This window comes from Pithys albifrons, chromosome 1 (genome assembly GCF_047495875.1).
Source record: "Pithys albifrons albifrons isolate INPA30051 chromosome 1, PitAlb_v1, whole genome shotgun sequence".
Taxonomy (NCBI): Eukaryota; Metazoa; Chordata; class Aves; order Passeriformes; family Thamnophilidae; genus Pithys; species Pithys albifrons.
In genome coordinates, this window is record NC_092458.1 from 67,092,781 (window position 1) to 67,106,659 (window position 13,879).

General features: G+C 43.8%; 1 protein-coding gene across 3 annotated transcripts in view; it reads right to left on the reverse strand.

Moving 5' to 3' along the window:
* WASF3 (WASP family member 3) overlaps window positions 1-11,804 on the reverse strand; it is a 73,439-nt gene extending 61,635 nt beyond the window's left edge. The window contains exon 1 of one of the 3 annotated variants that reach the window (XM_071553533.1): window positions 11,737-11,804. The gene's annotated coding sequence lies outside the window, so the exon portion shown is untranslated. Of the gene's footprint in view, window positions 1-8,872; window positions 8,942-11,736 lie in introns of those variants that run through there. The other 2 variants (XM_071553552.1, XM_071553544.1) reach the window with 2 other exon arrangements.
* Between the last annotated feature and the right edge of the window lie 2,075 nt (window positions 11,805-13,879).

Consider the following 13,879-nt stretch of genomic DNA (forward strand, 5'->3'; position numbering starts at 1 on the left):
GAGGTTTTTAAACTGAGATTGGCCGTGGCACTGAGTGCCATGATCTGGTAAATGGACTGGAGTTGGACCAAGGGTTGGACTTGATGATCTCTGAGGTCTTTTCCAACCCAATCGATTCTATGATTCCACTTCCCAGAGGGCAGAGCTGCACAGCTGTGATACATGGCTTCCTCTTCCCCTCTTAACAGCTGCTTGGTGCTGGCAAAAGAACAATAGAGGAATAAAATATAACCAGAAAGAGAGGTTCAATTAAAAGTTTGAGAACTACTGACATTCAGTGGTTTAAGCCTTTTCTCAAAGTACACCAGCACATGCACTGCAGATGTGTGGAGGCTCACAAGCAAAGCCACACCAGATGGAGAACTTGATGCCTTTACTCTCCTACCACACATGACCTGGGTTTGAAATGCTCGTGGAGTTCTTCAGACGTGACCTCTGTGACCAACAAGCAGTGAGACTGTATAAGCACCACAATAATCTGAGCTGAGGTTATGAAATCCCTGGCAAATTCTGTATCAAGCACAATGAACTAAACCAGATCATCCAAGAAGGCATGGAACCTTGTTAGTTTTTGGGGTCGATTTTCTCCATGTTTGGGGTTTTTTTTTTCCCCAAAGCCTCTTTTATGAGGTATTGGTATCACTTAAAGCTATCACCTGATCACAAATAATGTAATTTTTCTTTCAGCATAGCATAGATGTGTACTGCCTTTCTTATTTTAGAAACTCTTGCTGCAGATTACCACAAGTAGCACACTTGTTTTTTAAAGAGGTTATTGTCCCCAACACTTTTAATGTTTTTACAACTACCTCATTTTCAAGTACAACAATATTACAGAGATGCTTTGCCTTTGAGAGAGACATTTATTTAGGAGTGGTCTGTTACCAGGTTAACATGTAAATAACGAAGTTCTGCACCAAAATACTACTTATGGCCCAGCTGTTTCATAGGTCATGTTCTTTTCTATTCAGAATCACCAAAAGCTGTTTCAAGCCTACAGAAAAACATACTGCTCAAGCTTCCCACTTCAGCCAAGTTTATACTTCTTTTAACACCCAGTAAGAATCTGATTTAAATCAGCAAGTCCTTGTATGCTTTGGAAAAGAAAAGAGGATTAACACTTCTTTATACACTTGCAGAAATAAGCAAAAAAAAGTATGGAAGGCATATTTTATAGAACCCAACTAATAATGCAAATTAAGTAATCCACAGTGGAATTCAATTATTTCTACAGTCTTATCTTCCTACAGTTACATATATTTCAGTATTTTGTTCAAAGTGGATTTAAAAAGCTCAGAAACACACTTTGACAAAAGAATACTTGTCCTTCAAGCTTTGTATTTCAGACAGGCTTTGTTTGAAGGTTTCCTCCATATTTCAGTTCTAAAATATCAGGTTGAGCATCTTGAAGAGAATATAACAACTCCCAGTAAGCCTCAATTAAATTCACTGATTTTATTCCTCTAGATTCAATACCCATCCTTTCTACCCTCACAGTTAGATCTCCCTGATGTTTCCCACCCAGTCCTAAAGCACACGATTTTTCTCCTTTTTGAGCCTGTCCCTGGAACTGAATGAACCAGATCAAGTTCTTTGAGTAACCAGGACCATTTTATGCTGTGCTTATTGTTCTGTGATCAGGCATAAAGAAAGTTATCTCTGACCAACACATCAAAGCTGTTCACGGTTTAGACTGTCATCTCTTAGGTTAACAAAACCTACTTCAATACATTTTCTAATGCTTCATATTCCAAGTCATTAACAGCCATAATTCCACCAAGATGAACAAGAGCAGGGATACTCAACCTACAGATTTATAGCCCTAGGTCTTACAGTGGCCATCATCATTACTAAAAGCATAAAATGAATAAGTATTTTTTTATACTTGAACCTAAACATTAAAGTTAGCTTTAAAAAACTTAACTATTACAGGCTGCCTATGGGCTTCTCTAACCTCCTCAGCTAACTTGGCTGAGGAAAACTTGACAAGCTTTGATTAGCATTTAGAGCTTCAGGGCTAACTGTGCTTGTTGTTTCAACCTTGACAACCAACTGTACAGACATACTTAAGCTTCCAGAAGCATTTAACATTTGATTCTGCTGAAAATACAGTTCTGCTATATGTTTTGAAAATAAAATCACTTTTTCCTCTTTTACAAATTCATGATGATGCCAAGCATATGCTTATTTTCCAAACAAGAACTGTTTAAAAGAAAGAACACTCTTTCTGATGTTCCTGCCAAAAATAACATTCTGTAACTTCAAGAAATTTGATAGTAAGCAACTCACTCAGTTAAGGGAGAAAGGATTTACATTTGGCAAGGATTTACACTTCATGTCTTGCATCTACTTCTCTCCATTTTAAATTTCTTCAGGGATGAATGTGGCAGTGGGAAGGGTTTTTGTTGTGATTTGGCTTTTTTACATCTCCAACTATTTCACTCTCAAAAACAAAAAAAAAGGCATCTGTGGGTTTTACTAGAAATGACACAAAGCAGAAGTTCATCATAATGTTTTTCTTTTTACAGGGAATACTAGGATATAGAAGAGAGTTTCAAAGGGAAGTAAAAGACTTCAGAAGAAATACATCAGCGAGAGTTTGCAGCAGGCGGAAGTGGAACAGAAAATGCAAATGAGGAAGTAGCACGCAAAGAACATTAACAGCTTCATCTTAAAACATGGGACAGGGACAGAAGGTGATGGATTAGGCGTTTCAGCTACTATTGTCACAGGCAGCAATAATACTACCTGCCCAATAAAGGAGGTTATCTCACTGTTGCCTCAATGGTTTCACATTAAAAGATAAAACAGGTAATGGAAATATGCAAATTGGACTATACACTGTGCATTTCAGAAAGCCACAGTTTCAAGACAAGGGCTCAATCTGCTACAATATTTGACTTTGTCCTTCATTAATAACTTGCAGAAATAGTAACTGGACCAATTTACTAACTAATGTAAAATACTCAATCTACTTGAACATCTAAGACAGCAAAAGTTCTGAAATTTTCCCCAGTTGTGGAGTTTTACCTGTCACTTCTCAGTTCCTGCAAATAGAGTTATAAATCCCATTGCACAGAACCTTTCCATCATCCTCCAAGATACAGAAATGACTGAAGTCTGTTAAACCTGCTCCAGCATCAAGCCAACTAGTCAGACAATACTTCAGCCAGCTGAGTGCCCAAACATGACAGCAAGCTGCAGATCCATGCAAGCTTCAAGGGCCTCAAAATTGTTAGCAGAAAAACCTTTGGCAAAGCATGTACCTTCTCCAGTAGAATAGCAAGTGTTCTAGAAAAATAAGATCAGAATCTCAATGACGTTACAGTGGTATTTCAGATGCAGCTAATTCAGGATAATAAAAATCCTTAGGGTTAAAAACTCACCAGCTTACTAGTCCACCAGCACGAAAGCTTTCCCTGCCATCAGTAGTGCAAATCCAGCACAAAAAATTATCAGCTAGACATCAAGGTCTGTTTTTGCAGCATTATTAGCTTTGCTGTAACAAGGTGTTGCTCGTCATCTTATCCATGTGATTACTCAACCTGAATCAAAGGATACTTGAAATTTCAAGATAGTCTACAGAAGTATGAGCAGTGTTTGATGACAGAGGCATATGTTCTAATAGCTACATTTTGTTTGAGGGCTGGAATACTCTGTGCATTCCAAGACACTTCTCTTGAAAGCATTTGTACCTCAACAGTTCCACGTTCAGGTATTTCACGCTTAACCATGCACCACAAGCTTTACGACTCTTGACTTGCTATAATACACAGTGGTTGCTACAGTGAAGATGTACAATGCATGTAGGATTTGAAGAACAGAAAGTTTCGAGAGATGCAAGCTGACTAAGCAGAAGGAGACAGGAGCTCCTTCATCTAGAAAAGAGAGGAAAACAAAAGGAAAAAAAAAAGAAAGCTGCCCAAATGCTAGTTCCTTGTTCCTTCTGCCAAAAGCAGGTGGATAGAAAGCATGTGGCTTGCACATCTACTTGTCTAGCAAGGCAAATACCCTTCTCCTACTATTCGGTTAGATAACGTGAAACTGTAACCAACGCATCAAGACATCCTCTTTAAACCTCTTTAAATACCAGTGCCACTCCAGCTCCTGAGATGGCATGCAGAGGTCAGAAAAACCTTCAATATTCCAACTGTGTGCACAAAACCGTTGATATACGTACAAAAGCATCTTCAAATTCAGCATAAAATCAAAGGCTTCATTTGAAGTGATGTATTCTTGTCCATGTTTGCAGCTGTTTAAATACTCAACACAGCAGCCAAGCTTTAAAAAGAAAAGCACAACTTTCCCAGGAAATAATTCTACAGTAAAGCTGTGCTGATGTAAGTTCCAGAGAATCCAACATTCAATAGAAAATCCACTGGCAAGATCTGACTGCTGCAGGAAAGCAAACTAAAAAGCCACACTTCCACTGACGCCCCCTTCTAATTCAGAAGTTCAAACTTCGTTACTTCATTCACATGTAATGAGGCAGAAGAACTTCTGAAAGAAGTGTTTCCAAAGACTGTTTGAAGTTTCAAAATAAAACAAGCTTTGCAGGCCTTGTCTTCCAGCACATTAGTCCCCACAGCTGCCTGTTGCTCTGGCAGGACAAAACCAAGTCCACAGCAGATGAATGGTTTTCCTCGGCATCACTGGATACTGACCTTTTCAACTATGGGATCCCAAAACATCAAGAAATCAATTCCAATGTTTACTGGATACTATTAACTTGTTTTGGCATATTATGCCTATCACTCAGTACACACAAGCTTTCCAAGTACTTTTTGTTATGAGCAAAGTGATTGCAACTGTGAAGATGCACAAGAAACCTGGGATCCATTAGCTGAAGTACTAAGGTCTTTGGCTATGAGGAAAGTCCATGTCCTCGTGCCATTTCATCTTCCAAGTCACTGGAGCGTAGAAGACAATCTGTTTACACCTTTACCAACATTTTTTTATTAAGTCACATATGGATCCAAGGGTTACACACGCCGGGGAGGTCCCGTGGTGTAATGGAGAGCACTCTGGACTCTGAATCCCAAGGACCTGAATTCAAGTCTCAGTGGGACCATGTCCTGGCAGTTCAATGCCTCCCTGCCATCCCATCCCGTCACATCTCGGATGCTCAGCAGGGTCAGCCCCGGTTAGTACCGGGTGCTGTGACAGTCCCGAGGACTTCACTGTCACTGTCCAAGCTCGCTCGGCCGTGGCAGATGGACCTCAGGACTTAAACGGTGGGGCCAGTTCTGTGCACGCTGTGCCTCACCTAAACATCCATTGCGCAGGCTGGAAGGGCACACCCACGTGGGGAGAGCCCTGCCCAAATCTGCGTTCGTGAAGTTTGGCCATACAATACACTCCTCACTTGCCCTCTCTAACCGGCCTTTCCACTCAGGCACAGAGCAGTGACCCAAGCACCACTGTCCTCATCTTACAGGACATCAGAAGCACAAAAGAGGAAATACAAAGGAAGGCTTTGCAACAAGAACAAGCTAAAAGAAAAAGCTGCTGGAGAGGGAGCAATGGGCAATAGCTGTACACATTAGCCATCACTGCATATCTCAACTATAAAGCCTCAAATAAGGGAATACTCAGACTAAGATGCCCATTGCAGTCATCAGCATTGGAACAAACTTCACCACCAGATTTAATCTGAACTCCAGATCCCACCAACAGCTCTGTCAACTGTATCTCACTCCACAGCAAGTAACAAGCAGCTAACTGATTAATCCATGGAAGAAAGTCCTGATGGTCATATTTTAGATAATGTTCTCCTTTAAAAATACAGCAGAGTTCCAGTAATTCCCCACTTGTACTCACCATCCTTTAAACATAGCCTTATGTTCTCTTGGCCCTGGCAACCATGCTTAAATAAAACACTTTTTATTAGATTATACGTGTTTTTCACTGATGAGGTGTTTTGTTCACTTTTAGTTTCTATGAATGTATCAAAAGAAAACATTTTTGCACACACCATCTTTTAAACAATCAGTGAAACTCAAGCCCTCTAAAATACGATTACATTATACCCTTCATCTATTATAGAATTATAGATTATCCTGAGTAGGAAGAGACGATCACCAAGTTCAACTCCTAACTCCACACAGGGAAACCTAAAGGTTAAGCCAAATATCTAAGAAACCAAACCGAATGCTTCTCAAACCACAACACGCTTGGGGTCACAACCACTTCTCCGCAGAGCTTGTTCCAGTGTTTGACCACCACTCTCAGGAAAGAGCTTGTTCCTAATATCCAAACTAAACTTTCTCTGCTCATAACCCCTCCATAAACCTCCAAAAAGTCTGTCTCGTTTGAACTTCAAGGTGATAAATATTTTCCCTTTATGTAAATTTATCTGTATGTGCTGCTGTGTAAATTAACAACACTCGGTAAGAGTTTTAACTCAAGAAATAATTCTATAGTTTCTACAAAGGACACATTTCCACAACAGGGATGTACGATAAAAGGTCATGGCAAAGACCCAGTAAAATAGAGTTTCGATCTGTGGAATTAGAGAGAAATCATGTCAGCCTGTTATTCAGTGCACAACATTTTAAAATCTCAGGTTTTTTCTTCTCATGAAGAAAAATACATTTAAGTTAACTTAAAATTTGGGTTTGACAAATTAAGGGAAGTTACAACTGCCTTAGTGTAGGCTACTTCTATTTATATCAATTATGATGACTGTAAAACATGAATTCTGAACAGATTCAAATAACTACTGACACTCTGCAAGAATAAAGACATTATATTCATAAATAACAGGTAGGAAGAAGCTCCAAGAGTCTCCAAAAAGAGTAAGTAAAATACTGCTAAATGGAGAGGTCCACCAAAAAAAATCCCCATACTTCTGGGTCAGTTCTAGATCCAGAAACAAACGTCAGCTTAATGGCAGAATATTTCAGTATGTGAGAGGAAAAACTAATTCACAGTGTGTGGAAATTCAAGACACCTATGAATCGTTAACACAAACAAATTCAGAATTTTTTAAGAAAAAGAACCAAGCAAATCCAACAAATTCTTACCATACTAACAAGCCTCAAACAAAAATTCTCTGGCTATCTCACCTGCCTAAAATAAAGAAATCAAACAAGATAAACTCGAAGTTTACAGCCTAAATCAGCACAAAGACTTCTGTTTTCAGCTCCAGCTGTTTCTACAAGTAAGTTTCTTTATTTCTTCCCAAATATTTTGTTTCCCCTTTTGGCAGAAGAAAAAAAATTACATCTATCAGACGCTAAAAATATTTCAGTTATGCAAGTTTTCAAAAGAGGCGTGAAAACCAGGAACACTTTTCCAGTTTAAAAAAACCACACTCCAGTGCAACATTTCAACAGGTTTTACCAGAAGTCAGCTTCTGAACAATTAGACTTTAATAACAGGCAAATGTGAAGGAAAGCAATTGGTTAAAGTTGAATAAATAAACCTGGCATAACTTCAGGTTATTTTCATTATTACCTCTAAAAGCAGACTAAATTCTCAGGAGAGAATGTAAGTACTAAGCCTCAGTTTAATTCTTAGTCAAGACACTGATCTTCCCTAAGGGTACAGTGCCCTAGTTCAGCAGGTGGGACCAGTTTATCACTGTGTGGGTGTGACCAAAGCTGTGTATTCCACACCCTCCATTCATTTCGCATGAACTGTTAACAATGGACTATTTGCAGCAGCTGCCCAGGGCACACCTGACCCCTCAGGGTGTGAGCTGGGTGAAAAAGACACCTGTGAGATAAGAGCTGTGATAACTCCCCTCCAGGGAGTCGTTAGCACCTCCACACCCAGCCTGAGGGGGCGTGTCTGCTAATGGGCCAGCAAGAATTCCAAAATACCCCATGACTCACAGAGTCAGATCACCCACTGTTTAACTCTCCGCCCTGGGGGAGGGACTGGGTGCTCCCACCTGGACCTGAGGGTACATAGTCTCGGGGTTTGAAGACTTGTCAGATTCAAAGAAGGATCAGAACCTTGACAGGAGGAGACCATCACCCTTCACCAGACTATAACCATCACCTGCACCAATAGGTTTTTTCACTTCCTTTTGCTTTGGACTCGGAGGAACCACGTGGGGCTCAGCACAGGGGTTAACAAACACCACTGTGTTTGTGCCCCAGGGTGCTGGGTTATACTTGTGGGTTTTGTGGGCTAAAACCAATTTCTCTTTGTGCCATTGCATTTATTGTAATATTGTTATTAAATTGTAACTCTGACTGATAATCTCTTTTGTGTTGAGTTTGTTTTCTCCTGCCAGTTTACCTTTAAACTGGCACATGCAGGTATTCTGCATGAGAGTCTTCCATATGGAGAAGTTAATATTCACTCTCTACCTCTTTATCTTTTCTTCAAGAGAACAAGCAGTCACAGCCTGTGCCCTGTCATACTCCTTACACAGGGAAGCTCTAGAAGGCAAAGTACAGTTATGTACACCAGTGGAAGACACTTGTAATCTGATCATATCAGTGATCTCCACACACTGAATGGCATTAAGGTTAGAGAACTAAGAAATGGGTCTGATAAAACCAATTGCTCCCCCATCAGTCCTGTATATTAGTATCTTTCCACTGTTGAGATAATTAAGAAAATTTTGTCTCATAACCCACTGAACACACACAGCCTGTTTAGTAACTTACACTACTAGTGCAATTCACATGATACACAGCCTGTAGCTCAGTAACCTATGCAAGGAAAAATAAAATAAAAACAAGTCACAGTAAGGACAACAAGAAGTCTGAAAACTTTAACTAGAGCACACATGAATCAGGAAGATAACACATCAAGTTTGAATTAAAAAGTCCAAGAAGGGCTGCATTATACAACCCATATCAGATTCAAGCTCAGTTACAAAACAACATTAAACATACACCAACTAAACACAAACCTGCAAGGGCAGACTGCAATTAACTGCAACAATATTTCTTGCTTCTTTCTCCCAAAAAGCAGTCAAGAGAACTCCGAAAGGCTGCTCAAAAGAACAAAGAGTACATTAAGATGTGACTGTCCGTGAGAAGTTTGATCAAAAAAGAGACTTGCAAATGCATGAAAGCTAATTCACTGTCCAGGTGACACTGGTAATACAGCGACTTAAACATTCACCTACCACCAGCTCTTGTGGAATTCTTCACCTAAGTATCTGCTCTAGTTTGGTTACATTTTCAGAAACCCTGTCCTTCTACTACTCACTGTTTAAGAAACTTCAAAATAATATTCCTATCATCTGTCACATAATGGCTTTCCTTCCTCTTTCCTCCATATGGAATATTGCCCACAGACACTACCATTCTTATTTCAGAAAAATATATAGCATCTACCTTCTTACTGAAGAAAAACAAAAATAAACCTAAGTTAAAGTAAGGACACCGAAGAGCAACTGATCCATGAGAAGTTTGTAATGATACTCCTAAAATCATAATCCTTTGAGGCATGTTGTACAGACAAGACGTATACTGAAAAACAGCGGGTTAATGCTGTTATTAACTACCAAATGTCACATGTTGTACCATATAAATCAAACAAGAAGCCTCAATAACTTACTCCTGCTATGAAAATACCTTTTTAAAACATGAGTGATTCTATTTCTGACATGTAAACTCATATTTTAATACTTCCATGGACAAATGGGAAGATTAACAAAGACTATTCAATTTCAGTAACTATTCAGTAACTATTGTGTATAATCAAGACTATTGTTTCGGTATCTGATTTAAAAATATTTTCTATTTTCTCTTTATTTGAAGAAAATAGCCATGGAAAATGAGGACTGGCTCAATTATGTATTATTTCATGTACAACAAAATCTCTGTGTTCACTGCCTAATAACTCCATTCATATTGCTGCTAGCTATATAAACACAAAACTTATCTTCCAGCAAGGGACAGAAAAAGTTTGCTTTGCACAAGTCATCCCCAAAATTCAGCTGGAAACAAATCAAGTTCCCACATCATTCAAGGGAACAGAGTCTGGTCCTGGTCTCAACTGAAGAGCTGCAGTTAAAACATCCTAATTCTTACTGAAGGACTTAGTGAAAGCCTCATTCTTCCTGAGTAAGAATGACTTAGGGCTTGTGAGCAGATAACTGTCCTTCCATCTTTGCATATTTTCTCCTGATGAAAACTTAAAGGCAAAAAGCTGTAACATAACAACAAAGCTCAATTCTATGGCTCAGCTACAGGGTTTAATATTAAATCCTTTAGGTTTGCAAGCACTGTAACCTCTAACTTCAATCTAACAGGTTTCCAAATTGAGCACTAGTTTAATACAATTATTCAATATCATGTCAGTTTCCATATAGTGGAGGTCACATAATGAGCCACCTGAACTACAGATCACTGTGGTGTGGGACAGCGTGCTGGAGAATAACAACTACAGCCTTATTCCATTACTTCATTCCTTTCTCCAAGTACACTCACTATTAGCTTATGGAAAATACTGTATCAGGCAAAGCCAAAACAAGAGTCTGTCTCCTATAAATGTAACATTTTTGATCCCTTATGTAAATCTTTAAAAAGAAGGAAAGAAAGAAAGAAAAAAAAGGCCAGTCTTGCACGATAGGCAAGACAAAACAAACCTCATCATCCCCAGATTTAAAGTCTCTTCAAGTTCTGGTTGTTTTCACAATCTGCCCCCCTCTTCTTCTAATAGGAATATTGTTCCCCTCATGTTCTGTAGTTTACAAGAGACACAAAGAACCACAGACAGACAGCATTTTCCCATTCCTGTACAAACAGCACCCAACCAAACCATTTGTGCTTTGAAGTGTTTTCTACCAAGGAACCTCAAAACTGCATCCAATAACCCATCGCTCAAGGACTGGCCCCACTCCACAGATTGCTGCTCAGCCTAAAACTATCAGCTCTTTATCAACTCTTCTCCTGTTAGTTATCCGCAGCGATTACTGAACTCTATCAGAAACGAGAAGAAAAAGAATAAAGCATTTCTGAACTGCTTTTAGGTCAGCGTTAGACATTCAGCAGCCGAGATAAATCTCTATCTTCGCACGCCTGTACTGACTTCCAGCTTCTTCTCAGCGACACATTTACTTAAGAAGCAAGTCGAAAAAACAATTAACCCACAAAAACCCACTGGGGGTGGCGGGGGAAGGGTTGAAAAGTTCCCGAGCTGTCAAGGACTCCCAGCGCCCTTCAAAGCCAAAGACGATTAATTGTAAGTACTTGCAGACGGCCGGACAGCAGCGAGCCCTGCCCGTGTCCCGTCGCGGGGCCGCTCCTGGGGTAACACGGGCGGGGAGCGACCCCCGGCTGGCGAATCCCGGGAACGGGCGCCGTGATCCCATTCCAGCGCGGCCGGGGCGCTCCGGGGCTGCGGGCACAGAGCGGGGGCCCGGGCCCGGCCCCGGCCCCGGCCCCAGCCCCACGCAGGGGGGGCTCCGCTGCCCCCACCGGGACCGGCAGGGACGGAGCGCGGCTCCAGCGAGGGGCCGAGAGGGCTGGAACAAAGCTGAGGCGAGAGGGCCCCAGGACGGCAGCTGAGCCTGGGCCAGCGGAGCAGAGCGCAGCCAGCAGCCCCGGCGCGACCCCCCGCCGCCCCCGCCACGGCCGGCAGGAGAAAGGGGTTTCCCGCAGGGCAGCGCCGGGATTATCCCCGCGGGCGAGAGACTGCCGAAGAGCGGCTGCTCCCGGTCCGCGCCCCTCGCGGGCAGCCGAAGGACCCCCGAACGCCGCCGGCCGCCCCCCTTTCCCTCCTCCGCGGCGGCTGCCGGAGGCTGGAGCAGAGTCCTGCACCCACCTGGCGCCGCGCTCCGTCCCATCCCGATCCCGATCCCGATCCCGATCCCGATCCCGATCCCGATCCCGATCCCGATCCCGATCCCGCTCCAGCCGCCGCCGTTCCCACTCCGGCCGCCGCCGCCTTCGCGGGCTAAGCCGCCCCGCACCGCCCCTGGCCCCGCCCCCTCGGCCCCGTTATGGCCCGTGCCGCGGGGAGGCGGGGCAGGGTCCGCCAATAGGGACCGCGGATCGCTGACTGACGTGGGAGCTGCCCAATGGAAACGCCGGGAGGGCGGGCACAGCTGTCAATCAGCGGCCGCTAGCTGGGGCCGGCGAGTGCAGTTCTCTCCTTCCCTCCCTCTCTCCATCCCTCCCTCCTTCCCTCCCTCCATCCTTGTCCCTGCCTCCCGCTAGCCGGCGCGGGCATCCCCGCCGCTCCCTCCTCCTCCCAGCCCTGGCCTGGCTGTCTCCGCTCGCTGACCCAAGACCCCGGGGTGTGGGTGCTGCCCCCCGGCTCCCGTCTGCCCCCGAGAGCCACGTTTCCCCTCGGGAGCAGCCGCCCCTTCCCCGCTGCAGGACAACGGCGCCCGGTCCCTCGCAGCCCCCAGGGCCATCTGGCGTCTCCCTCGCGTTGGTCGCGGGGTCTGTGCTCTCATCCACCCACCTCCCCGGCCCCTGCTCTGCCCCCAAGAAGCCTCTGCAGCGCCGCTGCCCTCATTCCTGACCGCCACGGGCATCACCCGCCCTGCCCTTTGGTTGCCCTTGCGACCCAATTCCTGCTGGGGATCCAACTCCTGGTCATCCAGGCCTTCAGGAGATTGATGTTTACCCAGACAGGCACCCCAAGGCGGGGCAGGTGCACTGCGAGCGCTGCAGCTGCTGCCCCAGCCCCGGCAATGTGTCCTTCCCTGCTTTGCTTGAGTTCCCGTCCTTTGTGGCTACCCCGCAGCGAGGTCTTTTGTTGCTTACTGCAAAGCCTTTGGGAAAAAAACAAAGTTGAGTGGGACTTTGTCATGTGACTTGAGATTTTGAAGGGACAGGGTGGGTGGAGCAATTGCCAAACTAATGACCCAGGGTGCTCCAGCAAATAATGATAACCAATGCAGTACACCCAAAACCAGCAAGCTCACGAAGGTCACAACCAGCTGCTTTGCCCAGCTTGGCAGGCTGTCCAGATCAATGGAGGCTCTGCTGGGCCTTTATTTGGATCAGACGGCCCAGGAGGTCCACTGTGATCATGACTCAGAATGATGCTCTAGAGATGAGCACCAAATAGAAGAGCGCACCAGGACGATGAGCAGCCAATCTAACCAGCTCAGCAGTCTGTCCACATCAAGGGAGGCTCAGGCTGCTCTGCTGCAGACACTTGGACCCCGAGAGGTCACCCCTGTGAAATAATATTGAATAAATATAGATATTGATGTAGAGGTTATTCAATGCCATCTCACATCAATCATCTTTGGCAACCAAAACTTTACTGAACTCAAACCCAAAACTGGGAGGGACTGGGAGTGGACTGGGAAGGGACTGTGGGGACTGGGACAAACTGGGAAGGACTGGGAAGGGATGGGAGGGACTTGGAGTGGACTGGGAAGGGATTGTGGGGACTGGGACAAACTGGGAAGGACTGGGAAGGGATTGGGGGGACTGGGAGGAACTGAGAGGGCATTAGGGATACTGGGGAAGACTGGGAGGGGATTGGGGCGGACTGGGAGGGACTGGGACAAACTGGGAGGGACTGGGAGGGAATTGGACTAGACTGGGAGGGACTGGGAGAAATTGTACCCCTGTCTTCAGTTACCCACATTTTGTCTTGCAGCAAAGTTGTGGACTCACAAGCACCTCCTTTTCACAGAAATAATATGCAGTACTGCTATAATTTTCAGAAAAATTATTTGTATTTAAGGTACTGATCTTGGTCATGGTAAGAAGCAACAGCTGAGAGCCACTGCTGTAATGACTCAAGGTTACATGGCAAAAAGCAACAAGCCAGCTTTGAAGTGCAGATGGTGACAGTTTTATGATCTCTAGCAAAGCAAATAGAAGTCATTAAGTAACATAACCCTAAAAGAAAGAAGCAGCAGGCTTTTTACTCAGCATAAGGGTTCAGTGTGACAAAAATCATAAGAGGAAAATAGTGTCTAGGTTTTCAGAAAAAGTAA